This window comes from Labrus bergylta, chromosome 7 (genome assembly GCF_963930695.1).
Source record: "Labrus bergylta chromosome 7, fLabBer1.1, whole genome shotgun sequence".
In the NCBI taxonomy this organism is placed as follows: Eukaryota; Metazoa; Chordata; class Actinopteri; order Labriformes; family Labridae; genus Labrus; species Labrus bergylta.
Window position 1 is genome coordinate 29203224 of NC_089201.1, and position 22003 is coordinate 29225226.

Consider the following 22003-nt stretch of genomic DNA (forward strand, 5'->3'; position numbering starts at 1 on the left):
TCTTGTAAAAAAAAAATCACTTCAGCCTACAATTCCTCTTGTGGCAACATCTTCAAAAAATACCAAACAACACATGAAGTAATATGTTGAAGCAACCTTAAAAGTACATTTCATATTCTATTTTAAATAGTTTAATGTTCTGAAACAGAAGTCCACAATTTTGTTCATTTTTAGAATGACAGTCTGTTAAGATAGGCTTGTTAGTGACAGACACACACGGACAAAGAAAGTACACATCCATTCTGAAAATAAAGTTCTTTCCTGATTGAGAAGGCCTTTTTAAAAGCTAAAAAATATATATCTTAAAAGAAAGTTTTAAAGGTTAATATGATTGAGAAGGATTCTAAATATAAAAACTCATTTGCAGAGCCATGATATGACAAAACAAAGGAGTAAAGGGCATGGGGCAATCTGAATTGAATTTTTGGATCCAAGAACATCTTGTACCCAAGAACTGCTGCTCATGTATGGGTGTGCTCACGGATCCAGTCTGTATTGGTGTCAGAATATGGCATTTTCAAGCTAAACCTCCAGCTGGCTGCCCATTGAAATTCAAACAAAGTCGGCGATCGCATCCCGAGATCTAAGTGCAACTGGATGCCTCGGTGTCTGCAGCTGTATGTGCCTGTATGTATCACATGTATGTCTGAGAGAACGAGGAGGCAACGGGGTTGAGAGAAAGGAGGAGAATTAGACAGAGAGAGAGAGAGAGAGAGAGAGAGAGAGAGAGAGAGAGGCAAATCATTCCAGAGAAAGGCTTTTATAAGCCACAGGACTCCCATTACAGATCATTGACTTTCAGACTTAGTTAAGAATATCTTTCATAATCTAATTGGGTTGTCTTTGTAATGTCATTTCAACTCCTTTCAGGCACTTTCTCGTCCCTCTGTGGACTCTCGTTTTAGGATTCTGTCTCTATGAGTGTGGGTACGCAAGTTTTCTTTACGGTTACTACAATTGAGGCCAAATGACGTGTGTGTGTGTGTGTGTGTGTGTGTGTGTGTGTGTGGAATAATAATAAAGCTTTTAAAAATCATCCTCCCGTATCAGCGATTGATTGTGTAACTTGACACTCCGTTCCGACCTCTCCCTCGGTTTACCATAAAGATGACTCTCACTTTTCATAGTAAACCAGCAGACGGTTAAACAAAGAGATTAAAAAAAAAAAAAAAATGCACTGCCTTCAGACACTTCAGAAAAAGAGAGAGATAGTCTGTCTGAATATCTCGGGGGACTTTCAAATGTGTAAACAGTATCTGCATAACTTTCAAATGTATGAAAGACTGTTGTGCCTCCTACCAAGCTTACACACAACAAGATTTTATTGAGCTTGCGAGAAATTGTAACTGAGCGAGGGGGAGAGGCAGAGCGATCTATATGCAGCATACACACTATGAGCACAATGCTCATGAAATTAACTGTCCAAGTCAAACAAAGTGTTCAATAAACGCGCGGATTGCTCGGTATTGAGTGGCTGACTAAAAGTGCCTGACTAACGTCTCATTGTCGAAATGTTCATGCGAGAGGTGAAGTGTGCAGTGAGAAAACTTCAGAGGAAAATATGCTGCAAGTCATCATTAGTTGGAAATGATCTAATTTCGGCTGGAGTAATGCACGCTCTCTTTAAAGGCTTTATATCAAGAATATCCTCTGAAAATAACTCTGTGAGTCATGACTGTCTACAATGGGTGTAACACCCGAGTCCCACTGTCTGTGATGTTTTCAGAGTTTTCAGAGTCCTATCTTCACTTTGTTTACATCGCCCGGACGGCCGGCTGACTCCTCCCCTCGTGTATAAAAGTTGTTTAATTGAGGGACTAGAGAAAAGAAGAATAACATACTGTACTCACTGCTTAACTGTGTTTCTAGATCACGCTCATTTCAGGTAAATTTACATGCAGTGTGAAGATACCAGCATAATAAAGATCGCTAGCATTAGCATGCTAACACAACAATGCAGCGCCAGTTGTTTTGGTTTCATGCTGGTGCTCAAGGGCGACATCTGCTGGATCAAAAAAATCGCATATAAAGCCTTTAAGCTTTTTGGTTCAAGTATTATTTTTAGGAATTTCTGCTTCATTTGTTGTTGGGGGATAGTTTCTCCATATACCAACAACATACCAAGTGGTGCCATTTAATATGAAAAGGACCAACCCCAGGAATAAAAACCCCTGCACTTACCCTCAGTGCCTCTAGAGACCATATATGAGTGTTCATGTCTTGGTTCCCAGAGACACATTTCAGTGTTTTGGATCACTCTCACCGCTCTATTTAACCTCAGTTCCGTATGCAGCAAGAAGCTGCTTTCAGAAAGAAAAAGAGCTCCACACACACAGCTTCACATCGGCCTGATACATTTTGCATCTACCGGTGAAAAGTTGTGGTTCGCTCAGCAGATAAAGACACAGAAACTACCTTCAGGTATTTGTGAAGATCAGAACAGAGTTACATTCACCAGGTGGTCTTATGACTTCTAATGATTTTAATGATAACTTCAACGATGTGTTTACTACTTGTTGGACTGCCCCCAAGTGGCCAAAATCAGACTACTATCACTACTACAACTGCAACTGCTACTAAAATAATGATACAATAAATAAAGACTTTCCAAGAATGTACCATAAGACATGTCCACACTTGTCACTTGGCTGTTGTTGTCTGCTTATTTAATAGTATTTTCCTAGCACAGCCAACTCTGAATTATATTTAGGGCTGGTAAAGACTAATGTCCTAATAAAGCCACTGCACTGAGGGAAAATACTTTTCAATTTGGTAACTATGTGAACCTTTCTCTGGCAAATTATTCGGCTGATTTTAGAGGTAGGACTTGCATCAGTGTTTTCTTATTTTGTGGGGAACGGGATGGAATCATAGAGGTTGGACAGTTTGAACTAAATGAAACGTGGATGCATTCATAAATGTCGGAGATTTGGTTTTTGTAAAATATTGTCTTCCTCGGAGATTTGGTGAGTAAGACAGGCAGCCAGAATAAACAGACAAGAGACTACTAAGAAAAGCAGAAGAAAATGAATTCAGCAGAGATGAAAAAAAAAGGGATAATTTGTTTACAAAAAATCAGATGTGGTCAGAAACATGAAGCTTCCATCATATTTGTAGGCGCATATCTTTTTTTCATTACCGTAGCAGCTTGCTTTCTAATCATGCAGCTAGACTGAATCTGGCTTGCCAAAGTTCTGTTTTAAATTCATGTGGTGGAAATCCAATTTTTTGTTTTTACCACAACTCAACACTCTGTCCTAGTTTTGACAGATCTCATAAGAACAGTACCTCTGTGTTTTTTTTGTTTTTTTGGATTTAGGAAATCTGGCAGAAACAAGCATGAGTAAAGTGCTCTTTGCTCATCAACTGCTTTGCAAACACCCTGAAGAAGAGCAGTTAATCCCAAACAGTTGAAATGAAGCGTCTCACAGGCCAACAGGGAGACAGTATATTCACACTGGGCAGCTACCAGGTGTGGATAAAATCCTGGACATAGACTAAAAATGCAGACAGAATTTTGGTTGTCAAGCCCGAGATAATTTAGTCTCACAAAACCTTGCCTGCAGTTCAATCTGTGTATTTTTTTTTATTTATTTTTTTTTTTAGGACATCTCAAGGTCTGGATCAATGAGTGCAGTAAATCAACTTGTGGCAGAGGCTGTGTTGATATTAATCATTAGTTATTCAATCTGGTAGCCAGAGGAGGCAGCACGTCAGAATGAGAGAGACATGCAGACAGACAGGCAGGTCACAGAGAGACAGACAGTGGAGTGATTCATCAGAAAGGGGGGGGGGGGGTTGTGGGGTGGAGGCTGGGAGACATTAAACGCAGAGAAGTCTGTGAGATCACGAAGTCTCAAAGTGACAACCAACTTCCAAGTTTATGCCCAGAAGTCTTTTCTCACATCAAATACGACTTTCCATACGGAAAACTTGATGGATTTTTGGATTTGAGCGTGATGAGATTCTCCCTGACAACCGCACGCGGGTGGAAAAAAACACACAATTTTTGTGGTGGCAAAAAAAATGAACATACACACGCAAAAAACATTCTCATGTGCTAAGGAACATGCTGATATCTTTATGATTCGATATTTTGCTTCATTACCTAACATGCATGTTAAGTAAGCAAATGCATTCAGCCACCATACATGTGTTTAATAATCTCAGGTGTGACTACTACACACCTACACACCTGCACTGTCTGATATGTAACTTCTGATGCAAGGGTTCTGCAACAGATTCTACAATTCACTTAGCAGACGCTTTTATCCAAAGCGACGTACATCAGAGAGTAAGAACAACACAAGCAAGGATCTAGAAAAAAGGGAACAATGTCAGTAAGAGCAAACGATCAGCTTTGAGTCTGATTGGACACACAGGTGCTGACAGGAAGTGACCAGAGGCAAAGCACAACATTGAGGGCAGTTCTTGAGAGCTCTAATCAGTATAGAAACCATCTTATAAGTCGTCGTTATCAAACAAAAACCATCGTCATTACCATCATCATCATCAATAATATGTAGACCATCATCATTAAGTTAGTAGGTATTGATAAAGAGCTGGGTCTTTAGCTTTTTCTTAAAGGTGCATTCTTAAATTGTGCATTCCGCCCAATCTTTTGTCCGTCGATCTGTGTGACAACCTTCCTGCCTCCTTTTCTTTCACCTTGCCACTATCTCTCTGAGTCTTTCTATCAGAGATGTAGGGGATGTTTTATCTGGGTAAAGTACACCACAGTGCAGTAATATCTCCTGAGACAGCAAGGGAGCTGATAGGTATCACTCTACAAACAGCCTGTTCCTCCCAGGACTCTACACAGAGATAATGTGCTGCTTTCTTTCCCTCCTGTTTCCCTTTCTGTCAGTCTCTGTCTTTGAATCTGTATCAGACCGTCTTCTTCTCCTTTTTGTCTGCATCTATCTCTCCCTCGCTCTCTTCTTTTCATTCCATCTATCTCTCCCCGTCAGAACGATCTCACGGGGATAGAGGTGTGTGTAACCTCTCTCCCAGTTGGAGATGCTGCAGATATTAGCCTTCCGTGTTCTCTCTTGCCCAGCATGGAATTAAAAAACGCCACCCGCGGTGTGAGCGAGACGTTAAGTGCTGTGTTCAGGTGCAGTGGAATTGTAGGTGCGTTTGTGTGCATTGGCGTTGGGTGCCAGCCGCCCTGCAGAGTGTGTGTGTGTCTAGTGCGTCACCCTGCTTTCCGCGGCCCATAATCCCAGCTGTGTGAGGCATATGGTAACCATGGGATACAGGCTAGAGATAAAGATATGTATGCCACCAACTACCCTTTGACGTCATAGATCTCCTCTCCGCTCCCCTTTTCTTGGACATCATTTATAAGTCTTCCTTTGAAAAATGACAAACATTTTCTTAATATGTTAAATTGACTCACAGTTAAATACATTCAGAAAAGTAAAAACTATTAAAAATGGTACAAACTCCAATTAACAATTCTAAATAATCGGGAGGACGAGAAAGATTTTGAATTAAAATAAATGTTTTACTACACAAAATACTGAGTTCAAAGATGTTATTGATGTAATGCAGAAATGTTACTGTCATGATTTGGTTTTTCATATTTGAGTTTCCCGTTTTATCCCAGTGTTGCTTGTTTCCCTCGTGTGTTAATGCTTCCTAGTGTTGATGGTTTCCTAGTTTTGTCTTCAGTGTTTCCTGTTTTTATTTTGTCATTTCTTATCCTCGTGTGTCTCTGTGTTCTAGTATTGTTTTGTTACATTCTTGAGTTCTGTGTGTCTTTAGTGTTTCAGATTTTCTGGTGTCGGTTTTCCTTTGTGCTCCTGTGACTCCTCGTGGCTACCTGTGTTATTTAACCTTTTTTTTTTTTTCAGTTTGGACTTTTTGAATAGTACGTTTTGTTGAATTAAATCATTTTTGTTATTCTGCACTTGGGTCCACCTCCCTGGTTTTCCCACACCCATGGCAGTTACTTCCTCTAAATAGCCCCATATCTTCTCAACTAGAGGTGTGTTGCCTCTCCCATAACAATAAGTTATGTGTATCTGAGTGTGTATCTGAGCAACCTAATAAGTAAGCAGTGTTGGTCAAGTTTAAATCAGCTGGCTAACATACTGCATGATAATGCTAACATTCAATCTCCAGCGAGTATGAAACATTACATAAATCATGTAAAATTATAAAATGACATGACAGCTCCATTAGTCATTATAGCTAAACATGCTTATTTATGTCCAAGTGGTAATTGTTCTGAGAAATGTGTTTTAATTATGTATTCTATGCTTAAAAAAAGGGGCCATGATTGACAGCTTTGTTTACAAATGTAGGGCCTACAGCGCTGTGTGCACTGGATTAGCAGAGAAGAGAACACTAACACTAGAGTCATTCCATTCTCCATAACTGTGTCTGCTTCCAACCAACACAAGGAGAATCAGTTCTGCTGTGGGTTGTAACCAAACTGAGGGATCTTGGGTTGTTTTACCAGTGAGCTGCATATTTGTTTTGGTTGGAGGAGAAAGGCGGTACATCGGTACATGGCTTCGGGCCGCAGGCTGACTCTGACCAGTCTTGGCCCGGAGAATCTAACCACAGACTCTGAAATATTGGGCTGGTCACATCCTTTTTGAGCCAGGGTTAAACCTCACTTTTGTACATCAGTGGAGGTGGACAGACATTGTCCGTCTTTATATACGAACAATTGAACCAACCATGTTTTCTTCATCCAACTATCATTCTTTTGCGTGCTAATATTTGCTAATTAAAAAAAAGTAACGTCTGAAGTGACTGTAATTTTGTCTTGCCATGAAGTAAAAAAAATAAAAGGAAGTTGGTTCTTGAAACGGTGAACCTTATTCACACGGTTTACTGTTTTGAGGAATTTTAATTTGTCTTGTCTTTTATAGACTCCAATCATTTTAGAAGAAGAAGAATAGGCTTTCATTTTCTGTATATGAGGAAAAAGCAAATCAAAAAATCAATTTTATGACTGAATAATATTTCTGTACAAATGTACCAGCGCTTCTTGCACATTTGCATGCGTGTGTTCTCACAGGGCACATTTTATAACTGTTCACTAATCTTTCCTCTAAGAGAAGGTCAAAGAGTGCTGGCCCAGCACTGCCCTTTTGAATTGGCTCACGGCATACACACTTAAAGTAATTTGTGTTCTGCTCATTTATCGAACGGTGGCAACCGCTTCCTCCTGTTCCCTTCTTTCCCCTCTCTCTCTCTCTCTCTCTCTCTCCCCCCCTACAGCTCTGACTCAATCCTTAGCCTATATGAATAATGTCGGGTGGTGAACTTTGAACTTAAATCAAGAGACTCGCGCTGTGTGACTAAAGTGTCTCCCACCCCGCCACTATATTAAGTATACGGGGAGATTGCCAGTGCTTACATTTCGACTTTGGAGTAAACTGTTGTTGCTGAAAGACAAGAATAACACTTCAGGGTCCTGTGGTCACATGACCTCATCTTCAGCTATAGCAAAAAAGGGGCCATGGATCAAACTGCTCGAGGCCATTATGCACCTTGTCCATCCCCACAGCCTCAGCAAAAAATGAGCTGAATGATTTTAGTTGTTAATATGATAATCAATTATACATGTGTCAGAACTAATGGCCTCGGCTAACACAAAAGGACATCAATGTATAACTGAAAGACCAGAGGAATTATTAGAGGAAGCATTATTTCCCTAGGATACAAGAGAGGATTAAACTCCAGGGCTAGTGGGAGACTGGAATTGTTTTTCCTGTCCCTGTGGGTTATCTCAGGTAACAACTATTCAAGTATTATTAAAGTGCTAAAAATGGCCCATACAGTTACAGCAACCTGAATTCAGGTGCCAAGGGGTATTTGCCTGGGTGTGTGGGTGGTGTGTGTGTGTGTGTGTGTGTGTGTGTGTACGTGAATTTGCCTTTTTATGAGCATGCGCGCGAATGCCCTTGGAGACTTGTGTTTGTGTGTGTGTGTGTGTTTTTTGTTTGTGCATGCTGACGGAGGCAGTTGATAGGATATGTGTCTGAGAACGAATCAGGGTGCAGGAGACCTCCTTAAATGTGCACGACTCTGCATAAAGCAACTTTGGCACTTGTGCTTGAGCGCAGCAAATAAGCAGCCGATAAGTAGGTCTATTTTGTCGCTGCGAACACTGCATATATTCCACCGTGTTGAGCAAGGTTTTTTTTTTTTTTTTTTTTTTTCAATGACGGGTTTGTTTGTTCTGCATTCAGAATGTGCACACTTTTTTTTTTCCAGAATGTGGTTTGTGTTCTGTCACAGCAGCACGTCATCAAACCAAGTCTTGCATCTCTCCCCCCTTTCGGTTATCTCCCATCCAATCTATCGCACCTTCATGTTTTTAAATTTAGAAATGATGTATGTACACAACAAACACTTCCCCCGTAGCCGACTGATGCACAAAGTGACAGCACTCCTCTAAGGGCTGTGAGCGTCCAGAAAATGCCTCCCATCGAGTGAGCTGACCTCCTTTTCTTTCGCTCTCTACTCTCTCTTTTTATCGGCCACCACTTTCATCCGGCCAGCCTCTCTTTCATGATGGCATTGACTGAGCTCTCTTTAAATGTAAACAGGATCTAATGCCTTTTTATGCGTGCTCTTGAATGGTGGTACAGAGAGGCAGAGTGCTCTAAACATGACAGAAATCAGGTCAATCACCAAACCTGCTCATTACCCAGCAACCACAACAGCAAACATACACAGGCATGCATGATATTTACGGCTACTCGGATGATACTTAGAGAGCAAAGCAGCAGTGATTTTTTTATTTGTTGACGCTTGTATGATGTATCCAGTGTCCCTACTCATCCATGGCTTTGTTCTTGTGGGAGTACAGTACAGCTATACGGGAAAGTGCATGTGTGAGAATGTCCCCGAGCATCTGTCATGCCGGTTTGATCGGGAAACTAGCCACTGAATGTACCAGCGTGCCTGCATATGAACGAGTGTGTACGTCTCACCCCTCAGGCCAGATACTCTGTAATATCCTGACTGATCCGATACGGGTTGAGTGCTGGTGACCTTGCGGACTCTCACTGGTGCCGAATGTCAAACATACTGCTGGCTTAACTCAGATCTCATCCGCATCAACTGCTGCTGGCTGCCAACTTCCCCAGGTCTGCTTTTTTTTGTCTTTCAAACCAAGGGACCAGGGTGTGAAGGATACTAACGCATGTGATCGAGGATCTTCAACCAAAACGCAATGAAGGATTTCCAGTCAAACTTGGGTCATTGCTTACGGTTTGAAAAGCTACTTTAGGTGCGAGAAGTAGGTTGGAATGGCGAGATGTTGTTTAATACTGGATTGTTAGTTGACCCCATATGCAAAATGTTTCTAGAGATCAAAAAATGCTTAATTTGCTATGAGAGAACAGCTGATTGTTTCTAGGATTCATTACTGCTCAAGGTTTCTGTCTGTAAAAAAATAAAGCTTTTCCCCACCACTGTTGTCAAATGTAACCGAGTACTCACTTTTGCTGGATTAAAGGCTTTATATGCGATTTCACACAATTAAATATAATAGAAATCAAGAATATCCTCTGAAAATAACTCTGTGAGTCATGACTGTCTACAATGGGTGTAACACCCGAGTCCCACTGTCTGTGATGTTTTCAGAGTTTTCAGAGTCCTATCTTCACTTTGTTTACATCGCCCGGACAGCCGGCTGACTCCTCCCCTCGTGTATAAAAGTTGTTCAATTGAGGGACTAGAGAAAAGAAGAATAACATACTGTACTCACTGCTTAACTGTATTTCTAGATTAGTATTAGAGTATGGCGTGGACCTGCTCCGTTTGTAAAATGTCCTGAGAAAACTTCTATTATTATTTGGGGCCATAAAAAAAAAAAAAAGATGATATGATTTTATTGATGGTATTAGGCCAGATGCATTTTGTATCTTTTGTACTTTAGATAGTTTAAATGCTGGACTACAAACAAGACTTCTGACACCACCAAACATTTTGTCCATGACCAACAGATTCTGAATTCATATTCACCTGTTTACAGACATTATCTATTTAAAAATGGTTTAAAACAGCTCAGTAAAACATTCTTTGTTATTCCGACTTACCGTCACTGACGACTCTCTCCTGAGACAGGAGGTAGACATATTGAGTCCTGACTGTGTTAAACTAAAGCTGATGCTGTGTTCTTGTCTCGTGTCCCCGGCCTGTTCCCTGGGAGCTTCTTAGTTCACCTGAAGTTTGTTGCATTCTGAATTCTTGTCTGTTGCCATTTGGGTTTGCGATTAGCCTGCCAGGCTGCTGAAAGCCACGGGCCCTTGAGTACTTGACTGCATTCCAAATAATCCTCCTCTGTGTTACTTTCTAGTCCCCAAATCTCCTCGCTACTCCACTTCCTCTTGTAGTGGTAGTTCTGATTCCTTTTTTTTTCTCCATGGTGTGTTTGTTTGCAAAAGGGTCTTCTATCCCCCAGCGAGACAGTCAGTTTACTTTATGGCGGACTGGTTAATGCCCAGTTATTTGTCTCTCTTTGGGAATGGGATGAGGGAATAGAAGAGAGACAAGCAAATATTGAATAGAGCTGCTGATCATTTGCATTTACATCAGCTGTGCAGAGATAGTATCTCTGCTAAGGAAATAAATGGCTGCATGTTTATTTATTCTGCATCATTCAGAATGTTTAGTTAGGAGTGAATGCTGTTTAAAATGTATCAGGTGGCAAATGACTATTACATTTTGTTATCTCATTGTGCCATGTTATTTTCTGATTTCATAATGGGGATCATTATCTGCTTACATTTTTTCTTTTTATTTCATCCCACTATAATCTTAAAGAGTTTGTTAGACAGTAGTGTACTGTCTATTAAAAATGACTAAAGTTTTGCACTACCAATGCACTTCTAGGACAACCTAGGTGTTAGGTAATAGGTATCGACAACCAATACTAACTGGTGCTGGCTGTATAAATAGTTGTCTTGCTAAGAGAGAGCCAATGTTTAACAACCTCCCACAGTTGGGAAAGCCACTGTCAGATCCAAGGTTCTTATGTAATAGGTCACTGTGTAAACATATAGCACCCATAGGAAACCTTAAAAACACTACCATCTGGCAGGTGAGCAATCCCAAGATAGCTATAAGAGACGCCAACACCAACATTCATGTTAACAAGCAGGAAGGCAGAGACTTTTCAACTTTGCTATACAGTACATAAGACCTTCTTTTTTTAACCATATCAGGCATTTATGAAAGTGGAAAAAGAAATGGACTGAGGTATCAGCAGTCTTGCCACCTGGACCTATGTGGGGCCCCTGAGTACATTGAAAGAGAAGTGTCATAAACCAAGTAAACCTCCACCTGGATTAAACCAATATAGCAGTTAAAGTAGTCCAACTTTCATTGGGCTGTATCCACGCTGTAACCTCGCAGGGTGAAGCAGCTGATGGTTGAAATGCCTGTTTTTTTTTTTTGTTCAGGGTTTTCAGTTCGGTTTAATTGTGACGGCCCTGGCACGTTGGAGGAAACACACACACACACACGCACGCACTCACTCACTCACTCACTCACTCACTCTGAACAACACGCAAACGGGTAATAATTTTTTTTTTTTCTTCTGTTGCTCTTTATTGAGATATGAATTAAACAATTCAGCAATTTAATACAAGATGAGATAAAAGCAGTGTGTTTTATTTTAAATGAAGAAATACGATTTCATTTGAATTTAATGACATGTTTCAGTCTGCACTGTGCCAAAGTGTGAAGCAGAGAGGAAGAAAATATGCTTCCTCTCTGCTTCACACTTTGATGACTAACATTTCCTCTGCAGGTCTGAAGTTTAAAAATACTCTCATGGATAACCATCTTCATTAGACGTCACTTAAGGACCAGCATCATTTAAAAAATGCCATGTAAGTCATGTAAGATACAAAAAAGGTACAGAGTCTGAGGAGGAAACAGGAAGTATGACTACTAGAGAATAAGAAAAGAAATGTGGACATTTTAAGGCAGAGACTTTTCAACTTTGCTATACAGTACATAAGACCTTCTTTTTTAACCATATCAGGCATTTATGAAAGTGGAAAAAGAAATGGACTGAGGTATCAGCAGTCTTGCCACCTGGACCTATGTGGGGCCCCTGAGTACATTGAAAGAGAAGTGTCATAAACCAAGTAAACCTCCACCTGATTAAACCAATATAGCAGTTAAAGTAGTCCAACTTTCATTGGGCTGTATCCACGCTGTAACCTCGCAGGGTGAAGCAGCTGATGGTTGAAATGCCCTTGTATAACCACTGAGTGAGTTTCTGTGTCGACCAGAGGACAGCCATGCTTTCTGTCAGTGAAACACATCTCCTCTGAGTATCTTAAAGAGGTTGTCTGCTCCTTTTAGCATGTTGGACGCTGACTATACCACGTCATTTTAAGGTCAGGTGTAGACATGCGGAGATGTGAGGCCTGAAAAAGACATTTTGGAAACAGAGCACGGACCGGTCTTGTAAGACCTTTGTAAACCTACAAGAAAATAACTAATTTATAAGTATAGTGTTTACTCCTCTTGACTGTACACAGGAGTTAAAACTGAAATACTTACTGCCCTCTTTACTACTGTAAAGTGTCCTTGGGTTTCTTGAAAGGTGCTATATAAATCAAAGTTATTATTATGATTATTATAAAATGTGAATATGAAACACTTATTCAGCGATGTATACATCGTATTCTCAATCATACCTGAAATGTTCCTGAAAGATCTGATGGGGTTCTGAATGGCCATGTGGCTTTTACATTCCTTCAGGTCACTTTTTGAATACATGTCTAAGTTTGCATTAGATTTGCATGTGTGTGTGTATGTCTCTGTCTTTTAGCCTATTGATCGTGATTGGTCAGTTCCCTCAGTGTATGACTACAGGGTTGTTGGAGGACTCACATTAGCACACTTCTCTTCCCTGACCAGTCTGTGCATTGATGACCATTTGTCACAAATCCTTCATGTTATATGTTTGTGTGCCTCTGCCTCTGAATATAACAAGACAACGCACTCAAGGTGTAATGTGAGATGATGCACAAAACAGGAAAGAGATGTGCAGGAGAAGAAGAAGAGAGTTCTTGATCATTCTATAAGCTGAGTTATCTTAAGCAGTTTTGAAGAAAGATATAAAAGCAGTGCGGCACACAGCTGCAAAGGCCGTGTCAGAGTGACTTAAACCCTGTGTTTGGAAATAAAAAAGCCCTCATTATTAAGCTGAAAGTAGCCTGTGAGTCAACCCCAGCGTGGTAAAAGGGTTTGAAATTGGCTGAACCTTTGTTGGATCTCAACAGGAATCATCTTGTAAGGCAAGAAATCGAACACAGTTAAGCACACATTACTGGTAGATGACTCATAACAAGATCATATTACAGTTTTTGATTTATCTTGTAATCATATGGCAAGAGGGTAAAATCATTAAATCTTCTGCACAGTCTTTTTTATAAAGAGGAAAACACAAACAGTAAAATACCAGTAGACTCCAGTCTTTTACACTTATAACAGATATAACAAGCTTAAATTAAGAATCATTTATTTTAATGTACGACTAAATCTTACATTTAAGACATACCATTAATCTTGACTAATACATTCTATCTAAAAACAGGTATATACATTTTGGTAAAGTTTGCAGGGTGTGTAAATTCATGCCCTGAAAACAAATATCATCTTCAATCCTATTGTGAAGGTAAATGTGTTAAGACGAACATATAAACTGATATTATTTTATAATAGCTAAACATAATGATGTACCTTTGCAACCATGGATCTTACAGGGTTAAAGGTCAGCGTCCTATTTGCTTGCCCTGAGCGTGACTATAGGGAACTCCTTGTTAGCAGGTTATGATGAGCTGATCTCTTGATAGAAACAGATCTGTCATCCTAAAGCAGGGCTGTGCAGAGATAGAAGTTCATTTCGGTTTAGCTTCAAATTACCGTGACATAACAACAGAACAGAACCAGCAAAGAATACTTTCTGTGACAAACACTGTTTTGAACATTGTGCTGTAATCCAGAAAGGGTTGACTGTAAAGAATAACTGTAGTCCAGTTAGCATGAACAAAATGCCCCTGTTGGATGCTCAAGGGCTCACACTCCTTGATGTACAGTATGTATATAGAAAGACAAAAACAAACCCTGAAAAGAAAAACCCAAAAAAGACCATGACCATGACTTTTACATTTGTGTATCCTTACAGACTGTGTTCTTTATCATCGTGAATCAGTGCAGGCAACCCATATGTCGACACTACAGATGATTCAATTCACTAAAAATGTGTAAAAGCTGTGTAAAGATGACAGACTGAATTGGGAAATGCTTTCAGGCAATAATTGTTTCTTCGTCTTTCTCTAGCTGTTTTTTGGACAACACAGTATATACGATAAGATAATCCTTTATTGATCCCTAGAAGGGGGAATTCAAGTGTTTCAGAAGGGGATACAAAACTATAAGATGTATGTGACACCAAAACAAGAAAGAGTCTTTAAGTTTTTACCATTAAATTACCGATGCAAAATGAGGCTTGCAAAACATGTCTTCATGTCATCGCTATCATCCTCGTCAACATGCTGTGGGTGCTGCTGGCTTAAAAACATCACGCAAGCGATAGAATATGAGATATTTGTTTGCAGCTACAGCGTTCTGATTGATCAGATAAACGGGGAGGAAATGACTAAAGTGACAGAACTACAGCTTCCTGATTAAAAAGAGTGAAGAGAGTCAGTTGTCCTGCAGTTTGATGAACCGTCTCCATCAGGATGAATATGCACCCTGTTCTGTTCTTCTGCTTCTTATCAGGTGAGGACTGATAACACATCTGCCTCCTTAAAGCTGCGTAGATCTGTCAAAATGTTTTTAAAAAACACAACTGTCGGTGATCAAATATTATTTTATATATATATATAATATTTGATCACCGACAGTTGTGTTTTTGTAATGTATAACCTACTTTAGGGAAAAAAATAGTTTTATGTAAAATTGTAGATTCTTATCTTCTGATACTTCAAATCAATTCATAACTCAAAAAAATCGATTTGGCTAATCAGTCACTCCCTGCTAAGTGCTAAGGCTAGCTCTTAAAGTCAGTAGAATGCCAAATGGAGCAGCAAGAAATTCAGCCAGTCTCAGGCCGTTTTCACATCTGCACTCCGGAAAATATCTAGATAATTTCAGGAGGATTGCTCCGAAAATTCTCCTGACCTGGCTGTTCACTTATGCGCCTCACAGTTGGAGACTATCCCTGTCAGTCGGGGAGGGGGGCTGGGGGTCTCCTTAGGCAAGACGTGAAGTAAAAGATTGGAGTTTTTTCAGGAGATTTCTGCAAATGTGGAAGCCCTATCACAGATGACTGGAGTAGATCCTGAAGTATGTAATCATTCCAAAAATAGACTTTGAATCATGAATCCAGAATCAAAAATATCGAATAAGGACCCCAAGAATCTAAATTGAATCGTGAGACACCAAAAGATTCCCAGCCCTAGTTTTGGAGATTTTAGTATTACGGGGGGTTTATGTGACTCAGTATGAAATATGATACTGGCCATTCTTTGAGCGTCTGATCTGCTGCAGCGTTCAGGATTTTGTGTTTGGATCTTGGTTTGTCGTTTGGGATCTTTAATTTCTCCTGAACTGAAAATTGTGTGTTGGGAAAATATTTAGAATTATCTCTTAGGCTTTCTTTTTTTTAGTGTGTGTTCTCTCAACCGAGAAGCTGATGTTTATTTGTTTATTCATTTGATGATTCAGAGCTGACGTCATGATGATGATTGGTTTCAGGATTGTAGCCACTTCTTATTTAAGATGTTTTGCCCTTTTTGACAAACTTCTTGCCTGTTGACGGTCTAGTACCGAAACTTTGCGATAAGCCAATAAATGTTTGTTTGCCAGGTAGACAGTGTGCAGGAGTTTACCTTTAAGTTTTTGATGGACACATTGCTCTAATATGCACTTGTCTTATGAAATGGATCTGCAAAGGTTTATTTATAATTCATTTTGTGCCAAGAACAAATTAAATGTATAAAGCAGTAAGTGTTCTTTTTCTATCTTTTCAACAGCGATGTGTGGTGGACACACCGGACTGGTTCGTGCTAAAGTTTACACTTACACAATAGTTGAAGGACAAACTCATTCCATGAACTGTGGGGTAAAATTGACTAAAAACTGGAAGTTCTTCTGTAAAGATGAGTGTAAAGAAGAAGAAGATATTCTTGTTAAATCAGACGGTGTTGCAGCTCAGAGTGGCAGGTACCGTGTTCGTTACAAAAGAATATCTTCCAAACGAGGAACTCTGTCTGTGAACATCACCAGCATTACCAAGTCTGACGCAGGACGCTACAGGTTTGGAGTGGGGGAGACTTCACATCCAACTGACCAATGTAACTTCAACATCAGAGTTGTAAATGGTAATGGTAAGTATCTACTGAAAGACAATTCCCTGATATCAATTTATTGTATACGCCATCTAACTATTTAGATGAAGACTGAAGTAGAGCACGACCGAATAATTGGTCAGTCGATAATGTCGACCAATATGAACATATCCACTGACTATCTGTATCGTCTAGTGATAACTGTATTTAAGGGATCAACACTATAACATATACATATCCATCTAAATCTAAGAACATAGTCATGTATAGCAGGAATGTTTCATTTTGGCTCTTTATTTTTCGCTATATTTCCAATTGGTCAGTTTAAGTCATGTGACTCCATGTGGTCGGCCTGTAGCTCAGGCCAGCGTTTTCTTTCCTTCCCTCGTTGGTGCCTTGGAAAGCATCCCTTGGGAGTTTACTTGCAAGTGCAGTTCTCTGTATTCCTACTCACAAACTGCTTTATATATTTTGATGCATTCTATCATTTCAAGATAATTTACAAGCTAAAAATGCTAATGTTAAAGCTAGCAATGCATTTCATTGGTGCTTTATGTTGTGATGATTTTGTTAGCTTTACATTTACACTAACAGAGATATTTGTGTATTAAGCTGTGCATATTTTTGTGCATTATATGCTAAATGTTGTTATGTTACATTCAGCTATTACAAATCTTTGTACACATCCTGTAATTGGTGCTTGCTTTATTTTGTATCTTTTCAGTTTTAAAATGACAGAACCTGCATGAGAATAACAACAACAGTAAAGAGCATTTCAAATTTACTGCAGCCTCTGATTTATCTTGAAGTCTGTTAGCTATCTGTCAGTTTGTGTACAGACACACACATTGAGGACAGAATAAGAGATGTACACTGATTGGTGCAGAACATGATCGTTGGGAAATCAAAAATAATTCCATACATACATACGTCTCACGTCTCAAATTGAGCCAACTTTGCTTCATTCATTAGCGCTAAATGTTTAGGTTATGTGTGTGTGTCGCATCTATGGAGATGGGGGAGGGGAATATACAAAGCTAATTACCAAAAAGTGGAACCAGCTTTAACCCCATCAGGATATTTTCATTCATCAACCTATAATGAAAGTGTGAACAACTTAAACAACAGTCACAGATGGTGGTGAACTGGGTAACTCCCAGTGTGCATTATGACTGAGCATGTTACTAATGGTCACTCATCTTTTCAGATACTCTGTTGAATGGAATATCTTATTCGATCCGTACGCATGCTGTAGGAGAAGCTCTCAGGTACGGATGCGGTGATACTGTCTATGGAGCGAGGAAGTTCCTCTGCAGGGGTGAATGTAAAACAGAAGAAGACATTCTCATTGAAACAGAAGAAAACAAAACTACTAAAGGCAGGTACAGCATTGAATATGATCAAGGATCTACATATGGACTATATTTGAGCATCCAGCAGTTGACCAAGTCTGACACAGGAATGTACAAGTGTGGATATGGCAGGGCTTTGTCTCCAGATTCATCTCGAACATTTCCTATCCTTGTCATTGAAGGTGAGTTTTTGTTTGATTGAATTGAATAACTTTGTTTTCATTTAAAACTTGTGTACACTCTGTGCAGTCCATGTCATATGGAATGAATGAATCTGCTTTGCAAACAAAAAATACACCTACAGATTTTAAAATGTAAGTAGAATTTTTTTTTTTTCTTCCATTACGAAGAAACAATTTCCTGAGTATTTCCAGGTACGTTCACACTTCAGCTTGCAAAAGTTTTACCTGGGGGGCTAGCAAGAGAAAACCCAGATAAAGTCAGGGTGAAACATTCAGCTAACCTCAAAAATTTAAGGACATCTTTGGAAGTTTTGTGAATGTGTGAAGACGGCTAGCAAATTAACTTGCGCTCCAGTTAGCAACCATGGTGGTTTTTGCCTTGAACCACTTCTCCCACAGCACTGTCAGTTCGAGCCTAAACTCTTAAGGGTAAAGAGAGCTAACACACTGATCGCCCAAAACACAGATGACTTAATGCTACCTCTTTGCGCCATGCGCCTTGATTAGCACCCAGATTCAGCTAGTTATGTAGTCCCACACACCCCAAGTCACTTTGCAGTATTTTTCATGTTGACAACATGTTAAAAATAAAACAGGAATTGTATTTCATGGTGAGTGCATAAAAATGGCATGTCATGTAAAGTGTCATATGTTATCTGTAATGTAACTAAGTTGATAATTTGGTGTTTGATGTTTTTATTTAATTGATCCGGCTCTTGCCTCTTTCAAAAGTAAACAAGAATCTGACTGTTTTAAACATCTTGCCCATCAGCCCCTGTACCTACAACACCTATGAGTCCAAGCTCCAGTTCAGGAAGCTCCACGCCGTCATCAGTAGACCCTGAAACCACCGACCATCCTACAGGTACAGAAAAGTTCTTGCAAGACAGCACTTATTTTGTAACTGAAGGAGGACTTAAAGGTCTTTCAGTAGAAAATTCAACCCAAAATGATCCTTTCATTTCAAATCCTCACTGTACTACTCTTCTCTCACTCTGTCATGTCTTTCTCCAGGTTGCTTTATTCCTATATTTGTATGTGCGAGCCTGCTTTTAGTGCAGATGATTGGTTTTCTGGTCCTTCTCTGCATATGGAAAACCAGGAGGAACTCTGGTTTGAGCACCAGAGACAATGAAGAAGGTGTACCCATGGAGGTAAATTTCTTTAATTTGTTTTGTTCTGTGTTTTTGTAGCTTTCAGCAACATTATTTCTATATTATGTCTTTAGTTAGAATTTTTCTACTGGCTTGAGCTTTGAGAAAAGCATCTCTCGTTCGATGTCAGTAGCTGAAAAAGAGAGGCTTACAGACCTGGCAGAGTTTGGAGAAGATTTTGCAATGGCAAAACACTGTCAAAGCAGGGTGTAGAAACGTGAGGTGAGCAGATAACACTCTAATATCTCATATTTCAAGAGACTGACAAGCTACCCAATTAACCCAACCAACATTATGCAGTACGGAATCACCTTTTTAAACGGCTAACTGCGTTGCTTTGTCACCTTTTTTTTTAAATCCATTTTATTTATTGTCCATTTAACTTTTACTTCTGAGTAGTCTTCCTAAGTTGGATGCTGATTGTTAGCTGTATGTATGTTTCTTTTACTGCTGACTGCGAAACAAAGTGCGCTCTCACAGGGTTAATAAAGAAAACCTTGAAAAGTGAAAATGGCGCAGACTGTAATAAAGACAGGAGAGTTACAAAAGAAATCACTCCTTGCAGTTTTTATGAATTTAAATAAGAGTTGTAGAAACCACAAACATTTTTTGTACCAGGCTCTAAACATGTTTATTTCTGCTGTAAAAATCAACATTTTTAAATGGGACCTAATGGAGATTCTTGGCCTTTGTAGCTAGTCCCAAGTGGTCACTAGAGGAACTGCCAATTCTTTTCACAATTGGCGTAATTCTTCAACACCAGAGGCTGCCAATTTGTTTTTGAAAAACTATGGGAACTAAGGATCTCATTGTATAATGTACTACTTGAGCTCTGGGTCTTTAGTAACCATGGGAACACTGTAGGCAACACGCTCATTATTAGCTCTCTGGCCATTTGAATTGTGGTCACTTAAACATGAACAAACTTTACGTTGTCTGGCAACTACTTTGTACCAGAGATTGATGTTATTGCTGTTTTATTTCCATGTACGTGCAACCTGCAAGAACTGGCCTGCTGCAGTCTCCACAGGTGAAGAAGGCATCTACGAGAGCCTCGATCCAGCCACAAGGGACACCGACCAAACCTACACTAATCTGGAAAGACTGTGAACAAATGCTATGTTCAGAACATAGACTGTAAATATTAACGGATAAAGCCTGAGTGACGTCACCCATCTGTTCCTGCAGGGGGCTTTGGAGTCCCTCGCAGCCCAAGACACGAGAGAAAAGCAATTTTTTAAGACCGTTCTTAGTTCTAGTCCACACGTAGGCGGGTGTTTTTGAAAACGTAACTTTTTCTGTGCGCTTTGACCTTTTGTATGCAAACAACGTCTCCTCCTTTAGACATTATTGTGCGACTCTGTCACTTTTATTTACATGAGATTAGTGCGATGGCAGACGTAACCAAACTAGTGCTGGTGGTAATGTTGCCACCTGGACTTTTTACATGCTCACACATACACACACAGTTACTCTCCCACTATGTTGACGAGCAGAGACGCCTGAAATGAAGTAAATTAAATGTTATTACTGAAGAAATGGGCGAAAAAATGTTTGCATGTCAAGGACATCGTTGTTGACTTGGCGTGCTCTTGACAGCTGTAACAGTGCGTTGTTGTGTTTTCAAGTGGACAAATACTTTTGAGAACTGAGCGTTTGTGGACGGGATCATTTTTCGTAACAGAGGAGGAAAAACCTCAGTTTTTTTTACAGTTCCTTTTAAAATGTCCACATTTCTTTCTTATTCTCTAATAGTCGTACTTCCTGTTTCCTCCTCAGACTCTGTACCTTTTTTGTATCTTACATGACTTACATGGCATTTTTTAAATGATGCTGGTCCTTATGTGACTTCTAATGAAGATGGTTATCCATGAGAGTATTTTTAAACTTTAGACCTGCAGAGGAAATGTTAGTCATCAAAGTGATAAGCACAAAGGAAGTCATTTGGCTTCCTCTCTGCTTCACAGTTTTTCAGTAACTCTCTATATTAAATATTTATATGTAAAGCAGCCCTAGTAAGTAGGCTACAAAATTCAGAGTGAGAACGCGCCCGCCCGCCCGCCCCCCGCCGGCACGCACGCACGCACGCCTGCCCGCCACACCCACACCCACACCCACGCACGCACGCACGCACGCACGCACGCACGCACGCACGCACGCACGCACGCCCGCCCGCGCACACGCACACACACACACTATAGAGACAGAGAGACCAAAACTTACAAACACACAGACCAGATATAGAAATAAACTTACACACACATAGACGATAGATAGAGATAGACACTTACCACACACGAGAGAGAGAGAGAGAGAAACTGAACAACAAAGAATCGATCACATCAACAACATCGTTAGGAGGGGAAACCTGCTCTACTTGAGGATGTCTGCACAGAGACAGGTAAGAGTCTGCACTGAACACAAACTCAAACACTGAATCAGTTTAAGTTTTGATGTTACAACATTTTAAAGATGTGGTGAAGTTTTTTTAGGTGAAGCAGCAGTAAGTGAGTTTCAGTGAGAGGACAGGTGGACTCTGTTCAGGTGTCAAACAGACTCTGAACAAACAGAAATCTGAACAAAGTCAAGGTTCAAAACTGAGAAATGCTCATAAAGTAAATCCATCGCATGTGAAACTCCTGTTTAATTTAACTGTTGGAAAAGTCTCAAATGTCCTCATGCAAATGTTTCAGATATGAGATGTACCTTTTGACTCATGTTTGTGATATTGATCATGTTTTTCAGGGATTGCATAAAGTCTTGAACAAAAAGTTTAAAAGTAATTATCAGAATGATCTCGATAAAGTAATCAACATTGTTGAGCGATTAATTGAAATCCAAGACTAGTTTAAAGTTTAAAGTCGAGACATTCTCCCTGATTTGGGACAGCCTCAGCCGACATCATGACATCATGTCCACTAACTCCTCCTCATGTGCCTCTCTACAATTTGACATCTCAATCAAGC